Source organism: Crocuta crocuta, unplaced genomic scaffold, assembly GCF_008692635.1.
Source record: "Crocuta crocuta isolate KB4526 unplaced genomic scaffold, BGI_CrCroc_1.0 scaffold408, whole genome shotgun sequence".
In the NCBI taxonomy this organism is placed as follows: Eukaryota; Metazoa; Chordata; class Mammalia; order Carnivora; family Hyaenidae; genus Crocuta; species Crocuta crocuta.
Window position 1 is genome coordinate 5,520,204 of NW_027527444.1, and position 14,782 is coordinate 5,534,985.

At 46.9% G+C, this 14,782-nt stretch overlaps 1 long non-coding RNA gene across 1 annotated transcript in view; it reads right to left on the reverse strand.

The window, feature by feature from the left end:
- Positions 1 to 6,862: 6,862 nt before the first annotated feature.
- Positions 6,863 to 14,782, reverse strand: part of LOC144229356 (uncharacterized) — a 27,886-nt gene continuing 19,966 nt past the window's right edge. The window contains exons 2-3 of the long non-coding RNA XR_013334471.1: positions 7,446 to 7,543; positions 6,863 to 7,130 (exon numbers count right to left, since the gene is read on the reverse strand). This is a non-coding gene — a long non-coding RNA (uncharacterized LOC144229356). The remainder of the gene's footprint in view (positions 7,131 to 7,445; positions 7,544 to 14,782) is intronic.

Genomic DNA, 14,782 nt, shown 5'->3' on the forward strand with positions numbered 1-14,782 from the left:
CTTATCATCACTGGTCGCTTTCCCAACATAATGTTTGTTCTCAACTGTGCCATCAGTTCTCTGAAGACAAGACATTCCGCATATGCTTTATGACTCCAGACGGCTTAACAACAAAGACGTGCCGCCAGACGAATAGGGACAATATATGCATCTCTGCTACTCTGCAGTTAGGGAGAAGGGGCATGACAGACGTGAGGCAGTGGATGAGCCACAGAAAGTTTCGCTTTGAGGCTTAAGGAATGAGCACCAATAGCAAGTGGGACTTGTCAAAATGGAACACAACACCTGCTCAGCGCTGAGCACCCCACACAACCACCTCAGAGACCTGAGAGACTGACCAGCCCCCCCGGAATCCCCGTGTGATCAATCACCCAAACGATTTCACAACCTGGAAAGGTTACATTCCCATGGGTTTCTTCCCTGTGGCTCTTACTCATAGAACCTAAGGAAGTATTTAAGCTCCAAGTTACCCGTAGCAAAGGTTTATCACGTTCCTTCCACAACACTGTAAAGAAAAAAGTAGCTTCAGTCTCTGATACTCTTGGCAAAATAGTACAGTGGGAAATTTATGGGCTCTGTAGCCAACAAGCCTGACCTAAATCCCCACTCTATCTCCTTCCAGCTTGGCACCTGGGCAAGTTATTTCCTTGATCCAGAGCCTCAGTTTTACTTTCTGTAAAACAGGGATTTGACGACAGGACCTCACAGGTTGTTGGGCGAACCAGGGCCTGGAGACAGTACCTGACTTTTAACATGCTTGTTACCCTTCTCCCAATATTCAACTGCCTTTACGACTCGCCTTCTCTGACTGAACTGCCTGTCAAAGGCACAGCAAAGACAGATTAAAGCCAGAGGGGTGAGGAAGACTTCCTGAGGGATCAGATCCTTGTATAGAAGCTCCTTCTCATGCATTCACATGGTTATTTACTCAAAATATATGAAGGCAGTCAGTAGGCAACCATTAAATATGAGGTTATGAAAAGTTTTTCAATTACTGAGTAAACTGCTTACATAATGCAAAGTGTAAAAAGCAGGATACAAATTGTATGTAGAATACGTCCTCAACCATGTTATTTTTTTTAACCATTTTTAAAAAAGACTGGGGGCACCTGGGTGGCTCAATCAGTTAAGCATCTGACTCTTGGTTTTGGCTCAGGTCATGGTCTCACAGTTGGTTGAGTTCACACCTCACATGGGGCTCTGTGCTGGAGGCATGGAGCCTGTTTGGGATTCTCTGTCTCCCTCTATCTCTGCCTCTTCTCTGCTCATCCTCTATCTCTCTCAAAAATAAATAAATAGACATTTAAAAATAATAATAAAATAATTTTGAAAGACTGGAAACAATTACAGCAAACCTTAATACAGTGGCTAAACTAGGTGGTATTGGTTTTCTCTTCGTCATTCTTTACAGAATGCCTAAATTTTCTACCATGAACCTGTGTTACTTTTTTTTCAGAAAAAATACTTCAAACATGAATAATCTAAAAGGCCAGTTCCATAATAGGTAAGATGAACAAAGAATATTATGTTTTAGTTCACACCCAAAGGGTTAGAACATTCTAAAACTACACACCCAGCCCATCCCCCAATCAAGTTTTGTTGTGGTTGCTGTTGATGTGAGGCCCAAAATATCACTGATCCTGTCAATTAAAATAATAATCCTGATGGGGTGCCTGGGTGGCTTAGTCGGTTGAGCGTCCGACTTTCGCTTAGGTCATGATCTCGCGGTTCGTGGGTTCGGGCCCCGCGTCGGGCTCTGTGCTGACTGCCAGCTCAGAGCCTGAAGCCTGTTTCAGTCTGTGACTCCCTCTCTCTCTGACCCTCCCCTGCTCACGCTGTCTCTCTCTCTCTCCTAGAAATAAATTAAAAACATTAAAAAAATAATAAAATAAAATAAAATAATAATCCTGACAACACAAAAATTTAAATAAAATGTCTGAAATGCCTTTTAAGTGAAAATCTTCACTGCAGCTCAGGGTCCAGGGCTGGGTACGTAGAAGCTTGCTGAATGAAGAGAAGATTTTAGATTTGTGGCTTTGATTAGATTCGTAATCTCAGTGTCATTTTCAAGAAAACAAGCAAATAATAAGAAAAAAAACTACATAAGTGAGCCTACTTAGGCCACATCTCTATTCTGCACCAGGTGCATAGGAGACAAACTGGACAGTTGACTCGTAATGGACTTCCAGCTCCACTGTCAACCAAGTCCGAACCCAGAAAGAGATGGGCAAACATCCTGGCAGTCAGAATAACAGGTGGAGACAGATGGTGCTATGAAGGGCATGACTTCCTTCCAAAATTCCTTTGTTGAAACCATAACCACCCTCCATGTGATGCTCTCAGGAGGTGGAGCCTTTGGGAGGGTATTGGGCCATGCGGGGTGGAGCCCCATGATGGGATCAGTGCCCCTGTAAGAGAAAGAGACCAGGGCCCTCTCTCTCCCTCTCCACTGAGTGAGCACACTGAGCAAGGCGGCAGCTGTCTCCAAGCCAGGAGGAGACTCACCAGACACTAAATCTGAGGCCACCTTGATCTTGGACTTACAGTGCCCAGAGCTGTGAAAAATTAACGTCTGCTGTTTAAACGGCCCAGTCTGTGGTATTTGCTATGGAGCCCAAACGGACTAAGACAGATGGCTCAGTGAAATTAAGATCAATTTGGAAGGTGTTTAATCGAAGGACTACTTACAAGGGGGTGTGGAGGAACCATGCGGAATATGGGGGAACTCCAGGTTGGCAGCAAATGGGCTGTTCATATCTGAGGCCCCAGATGAAGGAGCACGGGAACATACAGCAAGACACCACAGGGGGCACTGAACTGCAGCCCAGGGACAGGGAGGTCACCGCTGGGAGGGAGCCAGAGGAAGAAACCTCAGGCTTCCTTCCTCCTCCGCAAGGCCTGCTGGGCCCTCACTGCCAGCAGACCAGGGGCCAGACAGCAAGGGCGTGGCCACAGGACGCACAGAACAGCTTCGGCCGTGAGCAGGGCGAGGAAGGGCAGACTGCCCCCCCGAGACAGACAGAGAGCACCAGGCCGCATCCTACCAACAAATCAAGCAGCCGCCCCAGGCTCTTCTGCCAAATTCTGTTTCTTGCATAGAAATCTAAATATTGGGCCATATTACTCTACATTACCAGTTTCCCTTGCCAGAGCTATCAGCTTATTTCTTATTTAGCCCTCTGATAAACGACTGCTCCTCTTCATTTTTATTTATAAACGTTCCTTTCCTTATAATATTTGCCAGTTTCAGCTTGACTTCATACATTTTGCTTGTTTCCGTTTCTAGCAGAACTGCTTTTTCAAAATGCTGAAAAGTCGTCATTTTAGAGCTGGCAAGAGAAAATACTGGTTTTGCTCAAGATCTATTTCTCCCAGCTTTGGAAGCAAGACTCTGGCTTCCCAAAAGAAGTAAACCACCATGGGAATTCCACTGTCTTCCTGGGGCAATGAGGAAACTCCGATTTGGAGAGTCGCTGACCACTAGACCACAGGCAGTGCGAGAATCAGTACCGAGTTTTCAGGGAGTCTTGTGTAAGCTGCTTTCTTTTCACGCTTCACAAAGTACACAGCCAGGACTGTGAATTGCATTTCATTTTGAAATTGTTTTCAAGAGTCTTCTTTTGTTTCCCAAATAATTGATGAGCCCAATTATAAACATTTATTTCCAGTAGATTCCCTCCTAGCAACTGGTGCTGCTGCTGCACTGAAGTCATCCTGTGGAAATCCACTAATGGACAATCTCAAATCTGCGTCTAATTGTTTCATGTGTTCCCATCACTAATTAGGGTGTAATTGCAAGTTTCCAGAGAAGAAACACGATGTCCCATATTTCATGATTCTGGTACCCTCCAGGCATCCAGCATAATTCACCTTATCTGTTTCAATTAATAGATGTGATCGATTCTCTACATGGTGTCTCATGCTTTGCAATGCTCCCTGGAATTCCACAAGAGATGACCTCCCTGTTCCCTAAGCACTGAGGACAAAAGCAGGTGTCCTGCCTTAGCAACAGACCGTGTCTAGACTACTGCTGTTCTGCACCCCTTCTCTACATACCTGTGTCCAGTGCATGGTCCAAACAGGACATGGAGTGAAAAGGCAGGGGCGGAGCCAGCTGACATTTGTGGAAACCAACTGTGTGCAGAGCAGTGCACTCAATGCTTTACACCCTCATCTTATAACTGAAACAAAATTACATGAACTTGGCATTTTATTCCCATTTTACAGATGAGCAAAGAGACATGAGGGAACTCACTCGACTCACACAGCTGGGGGCAGCAGGCCAGGCAGCCTGGACCCTCAGGTCTTACTCCCAAACCTGAGCCTGGTGACCTGCTGGAGGGGAAGCAGCCTCAATCCTGCAGGTCAGTCTTTTCAGCACACCTGGGAGATAATCTTGGAGGGAACTAAATCACAGATTCAAACGTATTTCAGGGAAAATAATGCTCTGGGTGTTAGCTACAATCTTCCACAGTTAGAAACTGCAAAGAGATACACTGGTAATGAACAACTGGCACATTTCCCCATGAACTATTTCTCCAAATTTCATTTAAAAATATGACCATGAATTCATATGTCCAGAGAATCTTTTAAATTTTATATTCAAATGCACTAAGGTGTGGATTTACTTTTTATCTTACTCGCATTTTAAGTGCTTTTAGCCACGGGTACTAGCTGTGTTGGCCGTGTGCATGTACTTAGCACAGATTTACCCTGCAAGCCGGGGGCCTTGTGCGGCCTGCCTTTTAAATATCCCCGGGCTGCTCCTTCAAAAGTAAGCACTTCATCTACATAGAGAAAAGCGTGTGAGCATCTTGAAACAGCAAACCGAGCCAAGCACCTGACCCTGACTCCCCACAGTCTCAACAGCAGGTCCCACACTGAGTCCCGCAGAGCTCATCTCTGACCGAGGAACCACGTCCAAGGCGGATTAAGAAGGCATCTCAGGATGTGCCCTCCTGAGATGGAAGAAGGGGGCACAGACTGTGATGGTTCGCCACGGGAACGTCTCCGTCAGTTCCAGGTTCAAGGCAGAGCCCACCCATGTCCTTCTGCTTCATCCGCTCTGGGCACCTGGGACAGCTCACTGCTGAGCCAACAGCGTGGTAAAATCTGGACTTAAGTTTGGTGTGGTTGGGACCAAGGCCCAAGTGTGACTGCTGCACCATGGGCACTCTGCCTCTCTCCCCGTCTGACAATGCTCAGGGGCCGGGCTGCAGCTGCGCCCTATCCTGGCTAGCCCGCTGCCGCCTTCTCTTCCTCTCTGCTTCCTTGCTGGTCCTTTGTGCTGCAGCGTCCACTTCAGTGTCACCTGCCATCTCCCTGGGAAGAGCCTCCTACCCCTCAGTCACCGCCGTCTCCTGTAAACAGACGACGTCCTGGCTGGTGCTTGGACTGAAGGAGCCAGCTGCACGCCCAGCCTCCCTGGGGCTGTGACAAAGGTCGGCCCCCTACTTGCTAGTGTACAATGCAGGTTTACATATTGGGCCTCGGTGGGCAATGAGGAGCCAGGCCGCATACACCCTCCATGATCCAAGGAATGGAGGGACTCGTGGCATGGTAAGGTCAGATTTCTGAGGAGAGCTTTTCTCCTCCCCAGGCCCCCGCAGGCACGCCCTCAGGATGTTTGGCAAACACAGAACTTGGGGACATCCGGAACTTCACCATCCCTCACAGAGGACAGAGGGAGCCCACAAACCCTGGGACTTCAGGGCAGGGACATGGTCACTGTGCCTCCCCGGAGACACTGATGCCTTTTCCACCCTCAGAACCTCATGGGTTTTTCCTTTAGTTTGGAATAACCGAACAAATGTTCTGAGCCTACATCCATCTCCATCGTTACACGCTCAGTGTTGGTCATCTGACACCTGGTGATAATACGTCACACCTATCGAGTATTTATGGAGTCCCCATCACAAAGCGCTTTCTGTAAAGGACCTTATTTAATCCTCACAGCATCCTGCAAGACAGAAGTCTCATTTTACAGATGAGGCAGCCAAGGCTGTGAGAGGCTAAGTGATCTGAGGTAGCACACAGCCAGTGACTGGTGCTGGGATTCAAATCCAGGTCTGACCCTGATCCTGTGGTCACAAAATACCTCAGGAAATAATACTAGCAGAGCACCTGGCACTCCTGGTACTTTTATAAACCAGCTTCTCTGCCTCTCCTTTTGGAGACAAAGGGTGTTTTGTCATAAATGTCAAAGTGACTTCGCTTGGCTTCTGTAGGCCATTTCCTCACCTCGTACATCTGAAGTGCACACGTTAGCATGTGGTGTTGGTAATGCCATCAACACCGGTTTTTGGCATCATCATTCTGAGAACCCTGGGCTGCAAAGGCAGCCCGCTGGGGTGGACCTGCCCAGAAGCACTAGAAACTTGCCTTGTTGTCTAAAGTTAAAGTCCAAATGCCAGCAAATTCAGTCATTCTGCTGGATACCGGCTAGTCCTGCACCAAGCATTGCAGTCCAAGGGTCAATGCGCCCTCTCTTCTGGCACCCTCTGTACTGGGCCTGAAGGTCACTTCCAGGAACAGGGCATCAGGCCCCCAAGTGAGGTTAGCACACACATGGAACATCATCATGACAGAAAACCTGCTTCAGTTCCCAGGAGTAACTATTCAGACTCCACGGCCATCTGGCTGCCATTTCATAAGCTCTTTGCAAAATCCGGTTATAATTCTACCAAGTCATGAATATTAGTTGATTCTTTTAAGGTTTAGCTACATGAATTGAAGAAAATTAAAATACTTGCTGAAGCTTACCACAACTGAAAATCAAAAAAGGCTGCAATGCTCACATAAGGAGAAAGTGTTATGGGGAGGGGCATCTAATTTTAGGGAAATTAGAATAAGACAGAAGAACTCAGAGACAGCAAAGCTTTACTCATGTGCATGGATGGTATGTGTACAGAATGAGATAACTCAGAACTGTTGTTAAATTATGGCTTATTACGGGGCGCCTGGATGGTTCAGTCAGTTGAACACCCAACATCAGCTCAGGTCATGATCTCGAAGTTCGTGAGTTTGAGCCCTGCATCAGGCTCTGTGCTGACAGCTCAGAGCATGAAGCCTGCTTCAGATTCTGTGTCTTCCTCTCTCTCTCTGCCTCTTCTCTACTCACTCTTGTCTCTCTTTCAAAAAATAAATAATTAAAACATTATTATTTTTTAGATTATGGCTTGTTACATCAATTTATGATGCAAACCAGTCTAAGATACCTTAGACTAGAAACACTGCTTTACTACAAGAATCCATTTACAAACTACCAATTTATGTGCTAATTACCAACATTTATATATACTTCTCAAATAAGACCCTGAAGAAAGAACAGGAGACCAAAAAAAAAAAAAAAAAAGTGTCTATGTGGCTTTAGTGACATTCTTCAAAAAAATGAAACAACATATTTTCTAAATTTTTCATCAGTTCCAAAAAAACAGAATCCTTACATTGTATTTCTTACTGATTTGTCATTCTTCTCTGGGGACGTCAGAAAGCTGTGCACATACTGGCTGGGCACATGGTCCGTTTGCTCTTGTAAGTGTCACTGTAGGTAGGAATAAGCGGAAGCATGAAGAAAGATCTGCCCACAGCCATCCAGTCTAGCCGACGAGGAAAAGCAGCGTGAGACCTGCTGTGCTCCAGGTCCCAGCTCAACCCAGCACACCTTATTTTCCTTCTTCTAATATTATTGTTTTTCTCAGTTTGTCAAACGTTAATGATAAAAAACTTCAAAATGATGTTTTATACAATGCTAATACATGTTAATAGCAAATCTGTGCCTTTAGTTTCTGTTCGAGAAGGGCTCCTTTCTCATTTATGAAGGTTTTGCTATAGAATTCCAGAAGTCTCTATGAAAAAAAGCACCAGGCCATTGTTGAAAATCAAAACTCATCAAGCCCTGAGGTCTGAAGGGCACTGCCTAGGAAGAGACCCACAATGGGCAAAGGATGTGCCCCTTCCACAGCACCACATCACTAGCCCCCCCCCCCCAGACAACGAGCACTGTGGACTAGAGGAAAGGTATGAAGAAATGCCACAAAACCACATTTTCAAATACTGTTGAGTCAAAAGGTCTTCTGAGTAAACTCCTTTGTCAGAGTTCATTTGAAAAAAAGATTCTTCTGCTTTAAAAACCCTGGTCTGTTCAATCCATTCACCTTTCAAACAAGAAGAGTGAGACCCAAAGAGATGAGGATATAGCTGAAGTCCCTGATTATTGACCTTGCTTGCCAGGCACAGCCCTCTCCCACCCTTACATCCATGGAAGCCTCCTGAGAAAGTGGGCGAAGAAATGGAAAGAGTGAGCCAGAGGCAGTCCTCAGTTCAGTGTCCCATGCCCCATCACCACCCAAACTTACCTCCTCGTCATTGGTTTCATTTCACAAAACCCTCGAAAAGGTCTACATGCCACATATGACTCAATATTTTTGTTTTTCATTTCCCTTTTTATGGTAACTGAAAACACCCTAAAAGGTAATAAAAAATAGGATTCAGAGTAACTGCATCATCTGCATTCAAGATGGCAGAAATTTTAAAATTATAATATTGGCACTTTGGGACATGAGGGTACGAACATGAGCCTATATTCAGCACTGCATTATCCAAAACCACACTGTATTTGTGCATGAGGCCTAAATGCAAAATGCAATGAATGTTAGGAAATATTTGACACAAACAAATACTCAGAGCCCTGCTCACAGGCCACATCAAGCCCCATTCAGGGTACTCAGCTTGTATTAGAGGGAGGGGAAAAGCCCTTCATGTGCTGAATCTGTAAGTGACCTCAGAGAATTCATCAGAGGAAAGCACTGCGATACCCCCCAGAGTAAGTCTTTGGTGTCCTTCACCCAATTCGTAACTTGAAGAGCCTATTTTACTTCCTATCTCATAGCTTACCTCTCCTTTGCAAAAAGCACAGTCAAGTGTGTGGACTGTCCCAGGCAGGGCTGACTTAATCAAAACCCCTCCTCAATAGTCTCTGAATGTCCCTAAAGGAGGAGCACAGCCCTCCTCTCCCACACGATTCTTATCACTGGACATAGAGCCCATGTTCACTGAACTCGGTACACTCCTTCCCCAGAAGGCACTCCCAAGTTCCAAGACCTTAGAGAGGGGTCAGGGGCCAAAGCTCCTTGTGTTCTTCAGGTAGGAATAAAGATAAGGGATAGAGTGGCATCTTGCTTTGAACCTGGCATTTAATGATTGGGCTGCACAGAACTCACCCTGGACTCCTCATTCCACCACAAACCTTCCCAGAATAACAAGAAATCTCAGATGAGGAGACGTCATGCTGCCCTCAACCACTCATTCAAAATGTGCAGAGCCCTCTCACAACTCCTGTGAAACTTGGTTTGCCACTGGTCAGAACACCTGTCTCTACCGGACACTTGGCCATTGTCCATCCTCGCTGCAGCCAGGACCTTTCTCGTTATCCAGTGAGCATTGTTTGGGAATTTGATGGGTCCCCTTTCCAAGCTCTTACTTAAAAATTTTTTTAATTTATCTCACCACCATCCTTTAAAATTTTTTTAATGTATGTTTATTTATTTATTTATTTATTTATTTATTTACTTATTTCTGAGAGAGAGAGCGTGAGCAGGGGAGGGTCAGAGAGAGAGGGAGACACAGAATCCAAAGCAGGCTCCAGGCCCTGAGCTCTCAGCACAGAGCCCGACGTGGGGCTCGAACCCACAAACCATGAGATCATGACCTGAGCCGAAGTCAGATGCTTAATTAACTGAGCCACCCAGGCGCCCCTCACTACCATCCTTTTAAAGATTTAAACAGGAATAGTTTAACTCCCCAATTCTCAGTACTCAACCCTCTATCCAGCTGAGTAACATCACAGAGCAGTTAGACAAGTTAAAAACATGTAAAAAAAAAACCAAAAAAAAACACTGAGTCAGCTGGCTTTTTGGGGAACTACCATTCTGCTTCCCATCTGCTTTCATCACATCACAGGGACACCAGAAGGCATGATGAGCAGGTGGCACCCAGGGCTCCATCATCAGCTTTCCAGGCTCATGCCACCACCACTGAGTCAATGCCCAGCTGAAGCCAGTGATGGTCAAAAGAGTGGGCACAGCCACTCACTAATTCCATATCTGTGTTTCATCAAACATTTCATCCATCCCCAGAATAATTTGTCAGAATACACATAAACTCCAGTAAGATTTCTCATCCCTTACATTAACTCTACTTTCAAGTAAACTTTATGGCATCATTTCTTTCTCTTTTCTACACCTTCCTAGGATTGATAAGGTCACTTTTTCATACCAGATTGTGGGGGGGTGGGGGGCCAACTCCAAATATCATCCATGTGGCTGCTTACTGGCCCTTCATGCCAATGAATGAAGAGGTGCAGCAACATGAAACCCTCAAGAAGGGAAAGAAGAGGCCCACAATCAAGGAGTGACCAGCAAATTCTCTACTGCTCTAGAACCACTGTCACCCTGACATCTTATTATGTCTCTTTTTCCTTTAAGACTCTCAAATTTTACAAGATGTAAAATTTAGCAGTATTTTCTTGCAAGGGCTACAAACCAAACTTGGAGCAGATGCCCTCAAACACCTAAGCCAGGTGAACTGGGGCCCGCTGGACAAAGGCACAGGACCATGAGGCTGGACCCTACCCTCCATACCCTCACTGTGACGGACCATGTGACCTTCTTTGTGCATCTGGACACTTCCCCCATATAGGAGTCGGGTCTGACCTGAGGCCAATGCAGTGAATTCTTCCTCACAAACTCAAATGTCCAGGGGTGGGGACTTTGCCCAATCAGAAGTGCATGATCAGTTTCTTTGCAATGGTTCCTTGGATCAGCCCATATAAACTATGTAATCTGATGAGTTTTTCTTTTTGCTTTGGCTGCCAGGAAGACCAGAGCTCACTTTAACATCAAAACACAGCTGTGTCCCCACTGTTAACAAGGCATTTCCAGTGTAACTGAAACATCTGCACTCCAAACCTTTGCCAAAATGTTTGACCTTGAGCAGCCTGCAACTGAACTCCAGATGACTAGCTTACTGATGGAGATCTACAGGCCCCCTGAGTTGTTCCAATCTGTGATATTCTCTACATTATTTTATTTACTCTTCCCAGCCTTAAAGGGTAGGCACTGAAGTCCCCTATTTTCCTTTTGAGGAAACTGAGACTCAGAAATGTAGCTTAAAAGGGGGCATGTCAGGGGTACCTGGCTGGCTCAGTCAGTTAAGCATCAAACTCTTGATTTTGGTTCAGGTCATGATCCCAGGATTGTGGCATTGAGCCCTGCATCAGGCTCCGTGCTGAGTGTGGAGCCTGCCTGGGATTCTTTCTCTCTTTCTCTCTCTTTCTCTGTCCCTACTCATGCACCCTCCCCTCCCCGACTCACATGCACATGCTCTTTCTTGGGATTCTCTCTCTCTCTCTCTCTCTCTCAAATTAAAAATAACGGGGGGCGGGGGGAGGCATGTCAAGTGCTCGCTCCAGGAGGAGCCCCAGGTCCCACCCTAGTGCCCAGTAGGTCTCAAGAGAGCCACATCCAGAGCCTCTCACCATCAACCCAGGAGAGTTCGTCCAACAAGTGAACAGCAACATGTCTGTAGACTAATGTCTAACCTACTTCATGATTTAAGGGAGACTTTCAGATGGCAAAGGAGCACAGTGACAAGAAATGTAGGATCTGGAAACTGGCTGTGTCCTTCTGGGAGAAAGTAACAAGAAATTACGGCGTTTTAATTCACCCACTTGGGTGAAAGGTATAGAGGACTTGGCTTCATTTCAACATATAGGCAAGTTTCCAGTATCATGAAATGTCCACCTGCACCAGAGATGGGGAGTCCCTGCAGCATGAACTTTGAGCACAGCTTTTGATCTTATAATAAGTCAATGCCAGCAACACGTAAATGCCTTTGCAAATATATCCAGCTAGCTGCCCTCCATGCCCTCTGCAAGCAATTGGTCACTGGACAGACACAGCCTCTGTCCCCTAAGTAATAATAAATGCACTATCTCTGAGGTACTCAGAAGGCCAACTAGAGAGGAAAGCGACTGGCTGGAAAGACCCTGGATAGCAACCCCAGCCATCAGCGCCACCCAGAGGCCTAGCTGCCCCCAGTGCCAGTAGCCAGCAGGGGTGAGCACATGCGTCTTCTAACCTTGGGGCCACCATCATCACACACTCTCCCAGGGTGGTATCTGTAACGAGTATGTATAAGGAAGGTGGTTACTGGCAGGCAGGAAGGTAGACCAGGCGTCCCTAATGCTCCCACCTCACAGGTGACAGAATCCAGAACAAGTGCGGGAGGACACATAGCTAAGCAGCCCCCAGAAGTCCACAGTGCTACCCTCATGCCTGCTTTTCCCATCTGCAGACCCCAGAGTCCCTGTCCACAAAGGTTTCTTCCACCTGCACACCACACACCAGCATGGGGAGTTGATCCCATAGCATTTCGTTATGGGCAGAGAAAGTCAACTTTCTTTCTATTGCTTGATTTATTCTTGCTTAGTTTTCTTGGAGACCGGTGCCCCTTAGAATCGCTCCTGTGATCTGCTAATGGGTCAGGCAGGTGGCTGATTCATGTTGGAAATACAAGGACTCTAATGAAAAGTACTCCTAGGAAAGTTGAGTTCATGGCTGTAAGCCAACATTCCCTGTCTGGTCTCTGAAGCTGCCTCAAATGTCCTACCTGGCAGCACTGTTCCATCTGCAGTGTTGCAGACATTTTTTAAGGACTGTACATCAAAACTAATCAAAATGCCCTGGAAGAGTCATGACTCATAACCTATGACATTGCCACCACAGCACTGGGCACCCAGGAGTGGATGAGAAGCCCAGCAGGGAGTGCCATGAACCGAAATGCGCCCAGTCTGAGGGACTCTCTAGCGCCCAGACCAAGAGGAGGCGGTCACTACCCTGGCCACCACCTAGGAGGAGACAGGAGTGACAGGTCTGAACCAGGAGGGAAAGCTTTGGGATAGTACACTGTAAGGAACAAAACTCCGCAAACACCAGAACCTGAGGTCTGTACTAACAGCATCTTCCAGGAAAGACCTCCCAGAACCCTCTGCCACGCTCCTCCTCACAGCAGCAAAGCCCCCTTCACTCAGAGAAGGACCAGCCCTCTGCCATAGGGCCATTCTTTGATGTGGGGTGCAGCAGTAAGCTGGCACCCAAAAGAGAGGCCCAGGGATGGAGTGTAAGGTTGGTCTGTAAATTCTCTTCATCCAACACGAGGACAGGCATGTACAAACAGGACTTGGGTTACCGTGGGACGGGGGGAATACTGGGTAAACAATGTTTGCATCAATGATTCAGGCTTTTTTTTTTTCTATTTCTTTTTTTTTTTTTTAATTACAAATAGTTTATTGTCAAATTAGTTTCCACATAACACTCAGTGCTCATCCCCACAAGTGCCCTCCTCCATGCCCACCCCCCCTCCCCCCCACATCCATCAGTCTCAGTTTTTGTCAGCCTTCAAGAGTCTCTCATGGTTTGCCTCTCTCCCTTTCCCCCACCATNGAAAGACCCTGGATAGCAACCCCAGCCATCAGCGCCACCCAGAGGCCTAGCTGCCCCCAGTGCCAGTAGCCAGCAGGGGTGAGCACATGCGTCTTCTAACCTTGGGGCCACCATCATCACACACTCTCCCAGGGTGGTATCTGTAACGAGTATGTATAAGGAAGGTGGTTACTGGCAGGCAGGAAGGTAGACCAGGCGTCCCTAATGCTCCCACCTCACAGGTGACAGAATCCAGAACAAGTGCGGGAGGACACATAGCTAAGCAGCCCCCAGAAGTCCACAGTGCTACCCTCATGCCTGCTTTTCCCATCTGCAGACCCCAGAGTCCCTGTCCACAAAGGTTTCTTCCACCTGCACACCACACACCAGCATGGGGAGTTGATCCCATAGCATTTCGTTATGGGCAGAGAAAGTCAACTTTCTTTCTATTGCTTGATTTATTCTTGCTTAGTTTTCTTGGAGACCGGTGCCCCTTAGAATCGCTCCTGTGATCTGCTAATGGGTCAGGCAGGTGGCTGATTCATGTTGGAAATACAAGGACTCTAATGAAAAGTACTCCTAGGAAAGTTGAGTTCATGGCTGTAAGCCAACATTCCCTGTCTGGTCTCTGAAGCTGCCTCAAATGTCCTACCTGGCAGCACTGTTCCATCTGCAGTGTTGCAGACATTTTTTAAGGACTGTACATCAAAACTAATCAAAATGCCCTGGAAGAGTCATGACTCATAACCTATGACATTGCCACCACAGCACTGGGCACCCAGGAGTGGATGAGAAGCCCAGCAGGGAGTGCCATGAACCGAAATGCGCCCAGTCTGAGGGACTCTCTAGCGCCCAGACCAAGAGGAGGCGGTCACTACCCTGGCCACCACCTAGGAGGAGACAGGAGTGACAGGTCTGAACCAGGAGGGAAAGCTTTGGGATAGTACACTGTAAGGAACAAAACTCCGCAAACACCAGAACCTGAGGTCTGTACTAACAGCATCTTCCAGGAAAGACCTCCCAGAACCCTCTGCCACGCTCCTCCTCACAGCAGCAAAGCCCCCTTCACTCAGAGAAGGACCAGCCCTCTGCCATAGGGCCATTCTTTGATGTGGGGTGCAGCAGTAAGCTGGCACCCAAAAGAGAGGCCCAGGGATGGAGTGTAAGGTTGGTCTGTAAATTCTCTTCATCCAACACGAGGACAGGCATGTACAAACAGGACTTGGGTTACCGTGGGACGGGGGGAATACTGGGTAAACAATGTTTGCATCAATGATTCAGGCTTTTCTTTTTTTCTTTTT